Consider the following 8,161-nt stretch of genomic DNA (forward strand, 5'->3'; position numbering starts at 1 on the left):
AAGTTGCCCAGGCAGGTCTCGAACCCGCGGGCTCAGGCAATCCACTCACCTCAGCCTCCCAAAGTGCTGGGACTACAGGCCAAGCCACCGAGCCTGGCTACTATTTTTAATAGATACATAATTGCATATATATGAGGTTCAGTGTGATCTTTCCACATATATACAGTGGGCAATGATAAAATCAGAGTAATTAGCATCACCATCAACATTATTCCTGTTGGGAACATTTAAAATCCATTCACCTAGCCAGGCTCGGTGGCTCATGCCTGTCATTCCAGCAGTTTGGGAATTGGAGACAAGAGGACTGCCTTAGCCTAGGGGTTTGAGACCAGCCTGGGCAGTTTGGCGAGACCTTGTCTCCACAATAAATAAAAAAAATTAGCGGGGTGTGGTGGTGCATACCTGTAGTTCCAGCTACTTGGAAGGGTCACCTGAGCCCAGCAGGTTGCGGCTACAGTAGCCGGGAGCATGCCACTGCACTCCAGCCTGGGTGACACGGTGAGACTCCAACTCAAAATAAATAAATAAATAGATAAATAAATGAATAAAATAAAATCCACTCAATAAATTGTTGTTAATTATAGTCATTCTGTAATATAGGGCACTGGAAGTTTATTCCTCCTCTCTAGCTCTACTTTTGCATATGTTAATCAGCCTTTGCCAAGCCCGCTCTCTCTCCCACACTACCTTCCTCCAGCAACCACTATTCTACCCTCTACTTCCATGAGAACAACTTTTATGGTTTCCACATGAGTGAGAACATGTGATGTTTATGTTTCTGTGCCCAGCTTATTTCACATGACACAATGTCCTCCAATCTCCTTCATATTGTCATGAAAGACAGTTTTGTTCTTTTTTATGGCTGAGTAGTATGCCATTGGGCATACACACCATATTTTCTTTATCTGTGCATCTGTTGGTGAACATTTATGTTGATTCCAGATCTTAGCTATTTTAAATAAAGCTGCAATAAGCATGAGAGTGCAGATATCTCTTTGACATACTGAATTCATTTCTTTTGGATATATATCTGTAGTGGAATTGCTGGATTATTCGGTAATTCTATTTTTAGTTTTCTGAGGACCTTCCATACTGTTTTCCATAATGGCTATACTAATTTTCATTCCCAGCAACAGTGTATAAGAATTCTGCTTTCTCTAAATCCTTTGCAGCATTTATTATTTTTTGTCCTTTTGATAACAGACATTCCAGCAGGGTGAGATAATACCTCATTGTGGCTTTATTTATGTTTACCTGGTTATTAGTGATGTTGAGCATTTTTCATATGCCTGCTAGCAGTTTGTATGCCTTCTTTTGAGAAATGCCTATTCAGCTCATTTGCCCATTTAAAAATTGGATCCTTATTATCTTATGCTTATTTTTATTATTTTTGTTGCTGAGTTGTCTGAGTTTCTTATATATTCTGGATATTAATCTCCTGCTGGATGAATAGTTTGCAGATATTTTCCCGAGATTATCTGCATGTTGTCTCTTCACACTGTTGATTGTTTCTCTTGTGCAGAAGCTTTTTAGTTTGACATAATCCAAGCTGTGTGTTCTTGCTTTTGTTGCTTATGATTTTGAGATCTTCTGCATAAACTATTTAAAGTCTATTAAAGGCCAATGTTTGAGGTGTTTCCCCTATATTTTCTTCAAGTAGTTTCACAGTTTCAGGTCTTAAGTTTTTAATCCATTTTGAGTTTATTTTTGTACATGGTGAGACATAGGGGCCCAGTTACATTTTCTGTCCATGAATATCCAGTTTTCCCATGACTGTTTATCGGAGAGACTGCTCCTTCTCCATTGAATGTTCTTGGAGCCTTTGTGGAAAATCAGTTGGCTGTAAATACACAAATTTATTTCTCAGTTATCTATTCTGTTCCATTGGTCTATTTGTCTGTTTTTATGCCAATACCATGATGTTTTGGTTACTATAGCCTTTTAGTATATTTCAAAGTGTTAGTGTGATGCCTCCAGCTTTGTACTTTTTTTAGCCCAGGATTGCTTTGGCTATCTAGGGTTCTTTGTGTCTCCATACATAATTTAAGATTTTTTTCCTGTTTGCCAACTATATATCTGACAAAGGCCTAACATCTAGGATCTACAAGGAACACAAATGTGCCAAAAGAAAAAAACCAAATAGCCCCATTAAAAAGTGGGCAAAATACATGAATAGACACTACTCAAAAGAAGACATATAGGCAGCTAACAGACACATGAAAAAGTGCTCAGCCTTGCAAATCATCAGAGAAATGCAAATCAAAACCACATTGAGATACCACCTAACCCCAGTAAAAATGGCCATCGTTAATAAAACAAACAACAACAGATGCTGGCGAGAATGCAGAGAAAGAGGAATGCTTCTACACTGCTGGTGGGAATACAAACTAGTGGAACCTCTTTGGAAGACAGTGTGGCGATTTCTGAAAGAACAGAAATTGACCTTCCATATGACCCAGCAATCCCACTATTGGGAATATATCCAGAGCAACTCAAGTCATTCTACCAAAAAGATACCTGCACATGCATGTTTATTGCAGTTCTGTTCACAATTGCAAAAACATGGAACCAAACATGCCGCCCATCGAAGCTGGACTGGATAAAAAAAAAAAGTGGTACATATACACAATGAAATATTATGCAGCCATAAAGAAGAACAAACTTCGCAGCAACTTGGATGAATTTAGTTTGTCATACTCAGAGTGCTCTATCACAGAGAGAAAGAACAGAGTACCATATGTCCTCACTCATAAGCGGACCGTGAACGATTGTCATAATACTATGAGAGGGGGTTGGCAGTAGAGGGAGCCTGCCGGGGTGGGGGTGGGGAGAGTAGGACTGGCAGTTGAGGGAAACTGCCAGGGGAGGTGGGGGCACAACTCAGCAGCAAGGGCACCTGCACAGTGAACATTTGTACACCTAATCCTGAATTGTACTCCCCATCTTCAAGATAAAAGATTTAAAAGTTAAAAAAATGAGAGTTTTCTCTCTTTCTGTGAAAAACGTCATTGGTATTTTGATAGGGATTACATTGGCTCTATAGATGGCTTTTGGTAGTATGGTAATTTTTATATCATTAGTTTGTCCAATCCATGAACAAGAAATGCCTTTTTATTTATTTTTTTATTTTCTTCAATTTCTTCATTAGTGTTTTATAGTTGTCCCTGTAGGGATTTTTTTCACCTCCTCAGATGCATTTATTTTTAGGTCTTTAATTTTATTGTTTGATAGCTATTGTAGTTGGAGTTTCTTTTTAAAATTTCTTTTTCTTCTAGTTCTTTGTTGGTGCATAAAGAAGCTACATTTTTTTTTTAGTTGGGGTTTGCCCAGGGTGGAGTGCAGTGGCCCAATCGCAGCTCACTGCAGCTTCAAACTCCTGGGCTCAAGCTATCCTTTCACCTCAGCCTCCTGAGTAGCCAGGGCTACAGGAGCATGCCTTCAGGCTTGGCTAATTTTTGGTTTTTGATTTTTTTTTTTGTAGAGACAAGGTCTTGTTATGTTGCCCAGGCTGGTCTCAAACTCCTGGGCTCAAGCAATCCTCCTCTTGGCCTCCCAAAGTGTATTACAGGCATGAGTCACTATGATTGGGCTAATTTTTGCATGTTGGTTTTGTATTTTTCAATTTAACTAACATTGCTTATCAGTTCTAAGAGTTTTTGGTAGAGTTTTTAGGGTTTCCGATATATACGTTTATGTTGTCTGCAAACAGTGACAATGTGACTTCTTCCTTTCCAGCTTGAATGCCCTTTATTCTTTTTCTTGCTTAATCACTCTGGCAAAGACTTCCAGTATTTTGTTGAATAAAAGGGGTGAAAGTAGGCATCATTGTGCTGCTCTGGGTCTAAGAGAAAAGGCTTTCAGTTGTTCCCCATTCGGTAGGATGGTAACTTGAGGTTTGTTATATACGGTCTTTATTATTTTGAGAGTTTTTTCTATACCCAGCTTTTTGAGAGTTTTTGTCTTGTTTTGTTTTTTCTTTGTTTGTTTGTTTATTTGTTTTGAGTTGCAGTCTCTCACCCTGGCCTCCCAAGGTGCAGGGATTACAGGTATGAGCCACGATGCTCGGTTTCCTCAGATATTTTCTGAGTGTTTCCCTGAGCACGAACACTTTCTAGTTTCTTCCATATGTGCCATTGTTTTTGAATGCCATAGTCTGTAATGTCTTGCTCCCAAAAGGAGGAAAAGAAAAAAATAAAGCAGGTGGGGAAGAAGGGGAGAGAAAAGGGGCATTGGCCCTTTAATCCCTTGGAAGTCATTTCCGCCAAAGGAAGAGGGGCTGGCACCAGTGGAGGGAGGGGCAACAAAAATGTCCACCACTTCTTTGCCTCTCTGGTCTCTGTGATCAGAGCAGCAATCATTTATCCGAACACAGATCCCAAACGTTTGGGCTGGTGTTAGGGGCGGGTGGTGGCGGCTGTGCTAGGAGGTAAAGTTAACTAGAATTGATCACAATGTCATGCCTTCCCCTGTGAGTTGCAAGTCTTCAAATTCTGGAGTTTAAAGGCAGTTACGCCCGATTGATTCTGCCATTGCCACTGCCGTCGAGGGGGGGAGATGGCGTCCTTGGGCTTCTTACGCCTCCGTTTTTGGGCAGCCCTCCTTCCACAGTCGTTTTCATAGAGCGGCGCTCAGCCTTTTTTCTTGTGTTAGAGTTCACGGTCAAGAAACCGAAATTCCATGCCCAGATGCAACTGACCCCATTCCCTACAGAATCAACCCTTGCCATCACAGTCCTGTTGATGGGAGCACCCTCAAGCACATGGCCTAGTACTTTCGGGAGACCTGCACAGTTTCTGGTCAGTGGTCACTGCTCACCTCTCTGCAGGCCATGTGATCGATCAATGTTGTTTCTTTCAAATCTAGAGCTTGGCATTTTGTTGGGTCAGAAGGCAGAACAGCCTTCAAAAGGTGCTGTTGAATTCATTAAGAGTGATGCCAGCATCATGCTGGGGCACGTATGGAGCTGATGAGCACAGGGATTGGTACTCTACTCCGATCCTTGCCAGCACCTTGGAGTGTGTCATCTGTCACCTGAGGGCTGCTATAACAAGCCGCCATCAACCGGGCAGCTTGTAAACAACAGAAACTTATTTTTCTTTCTTTATTTCCTCCCCCCTTCCTCTCTCTCTTCTCTCCCTTCCTTTCTTTCTTTCCTTTTTTGTTTTTGTTTTTAGACCCAGGGTCTTGGTCTGTCACCCAGGCTGGAGTGCAGCAGTGCAATCGCAGGTCACTGTAGCCTTGAACTTCTGGGCTCAAGGGATCCTCCCACCTCATCCACTCGAGTAGCTGGGACTATAGCTAGCATGCCCAGCTAGCTTTTTATTTTTTAGTAGTGATGGGGTCTCACTATGTTGCCCATGCTGTTTTTGAACTCCTGGCCTCAAATGATCCTCTTGCCTCAGTCTCCCAAAGTGCTGGGCTGTGAGCCACCGTGTTTGGCCCAGAAATTTATTTCTTATTGTTCCGAAGGCCGAGAAGTTCAAGACCAAGCCATCTGCGGATTCAGGGTCCGGTGAGAGCCCATTTCCTGGTTCATGAATGATGTCTTCTCACCATGTCCTCCCATGGTAGGAAGAGAAGACAAGCTCCCTTGGGCCTATTTATGCAGGACGGATCCCATGGATGAGTGCTAATCACCTCCCCAAAGGCCTCACCTCTCCATGCCATCATGGGGGGCGTGGGGTGGGGTGGGGCGGGGGAGGGGGAGGGGGAGGAGGTTAAGATTCCAACACATGAATTTGGGCTGGGGGAACGGAAACATTCCAACCACAGCATCGGTCTCCAGACCTTCTGTGCCAGCCCCTTCACTCGTCTGGGCAGCGAGGGCTCCAGACAACTGAGATCCGCAGGAAGTTTTGTTCCGCCGTCGCGCCTACCAAGTGCTTCTCACAGATGGAGCCAGACCTGCGGATGGGCGTCTGCGGGCGTCCCGTCTTCCAGGAGTGTCAGAAACTGCGTCCTGGGGCCGTCACGCCGCCTAGACTGAGGCCAGGCGGAACATACAAACGGGCCCAGACGGGAGAGGCCACCGCACTGCAGAGGCAGCCCGGGCGGAGGATGCGGAGAACCAGTGCACCAGAGGGGCAGAAGCGGGAGGGAGAAGGAGATCCGAGCCACAGCCCCACACACGTTCACGGTGGCCTCGCCTCTGGTGCTCACGTCCCCAAAGGGCTCAAACCCAGGGAAGAGCCGAAGCGAGGTGGAAGGGCAGGCCTAGCTTCATTAATACCAAGCCGGACCTGCACGTCCCAATTCCCCGTCCTCATTCCCTCTCCGGTTCTCTGTTTCTCTCTAACGCTGGGAGGTTCCACCTCTTAAGCACATCTCAATCGATTTCTCCGGTGACCAGCGTAATCTGTCCAGAACAAATTCGCCAGGCACGGTGCCTCGTGCCTGCCATCTCAGCACTCAGGGAGGCAGAGGCGCGAGGACTGCCTGAGCAATTGCCTGGTTTGAGACCAGCCTGGGCAACATGGCGAGGCCTCGTCTCTGGAATAAATCAAAAAAGTAGCTGGGCGTGGCGGGCGCATCTGTGGTCCCAGCTGCTTGGAAGGCCGAGGTGGAAGTTTCGCTTGAGCACACAGGTCGAGGCTGCAGTGGCCATGAGCGTGCCCCTGCACTCCAGCCTGGGTGACGGAGTGAGATTCTGATTCCAAGAATAATAAAATGAAATAAAAACAGCCCCACAAATTTGACAGCTACTTTTTTACTTGGCGCTTCCATGCCTCTCCGTGTCCTGCAGGGCGGAGGACTTCCTGACCTGCTTCCATGCCTCGTGTCCGAGGCAGCGCGGAGGACTTCCTGACCTGCTTCCTGCTGCCCGCTCATGGCCCTGCCTTCCCTTCCCTCTCTGGCCACAGCGACTGGCTGGCGTTTCCGGGAACATGCCCTCCTGACGCGTGCCTTCCTGACTCAGTTCCGTTGGAATGTTCTGCTCTTCTCTGCCTGGCAAACGTGCCCCAGTCCTCGAAGCGTTTCCAACTCTCTGAAGGCTTTACCGACCTACCAAGGCAGCACGGAACGCCCCTTCCTCAGGACTTCCTGTGTCTCCGGCTCGCACTTCTATTGTAGCACTTACTGCAGTGAATTACAATGGTTTGAAAACCAGCGTTTCTGGAGCGCAGGGGCCATGTCTAAATAACTTCTGTGCCCGCAGGGCCCGGCACCATTTCTGGCTGGCAGCAGGGTCTCAAATTGCCTTTTAATATTCAAAGTGATTTGAATGAACAAAAGATTTTGTTTAAAAGCCCGAGGAACTTATCCACAAGTTCATGTTGTCGACAATCTCTCGGATCCAAGATTCGATGTCTCAAGTATGTGACAGGAATTCCTTCATTGATTCAATAAGTATTTATTTAACATCTACCTTAAGCCAGGCATGGGAATACAAAGATCAACAGAAACAAATATGTGCTTTATTGCTCTCATGGGGCTGAGCATTTACTGGGGAAACTGTTACTGTTTGTATGGACGATTAAATAAAATAGAGCGTATCGCAGGTCTGGCCCATAATGTCACTCCACACAAGCCTTCCCGAAATATAAGGTCAAAGCCTTTGCTTCTTGAATGCTACGGTTTCGCCTCTCGCTCTTCAGCTTACAGAGGCATTTTGGTTGATAAAACAACAAATTAAAAAATGAGCAGGTAAAGTCGTTAAACATTTTGTTTCAATCCAAGCAAAACTTTGTCTTCAGAAATCTGTGGAGGGTTAGGGTACACCAGTGACTTAATTTACCACGTGCTTTCACATTTATAGCAGTTTTTGTTGTTGTTTGTTTGTTTGTTGTTTTTTCTGAGTCTCGCTCTGTTACCCAGGCTGGAGGGCAGTGGCACGATCGTGGCTCATGGCACCTGACCCTCCTGGGCTCAGGCAATCTTTCCACCTCAGCCTCCCGAGTAGCTGGGACACAGGTGCACGCCGCCATGCCCAGCTAAGCTTTCAAGCTGCTTGCGCTCACCTGAGACGTACAGAAGAAAGGAAAGTGGACCGGGGATACGGCTTCAGATCGTGTCATACCCTTTCCAGGTCCTAAACAGAAACCGACCTCGGCTTTCTGATAGACGAGATTTCCGAAAAGGAGCTGGGGCGTTGGCCGAAGGCCCCGGAGCCATTGCTTTCTGCAGGAGACGCAATCCCGGGAAAGCCTCGAGGACAAACTTC

Source organism: Carlito syrichta, unplaced genomic scaffold, assembly GCF_000164805.1.
Source record: "Carlito syrichta isolate Samal-C Ts95f unplaced genomic scaffold, Tarsius_syrichta-2.0.1 Scaffold303193, whole genome shotgun sequence".
In the NCBI taxonomy this organism is placed as follows: domain Eukaryota; kingdom Metazoa; phylum Chordata; class Mammalia; order Primates; family Tarsiidae; genus Carlito; species Carlito syrichta.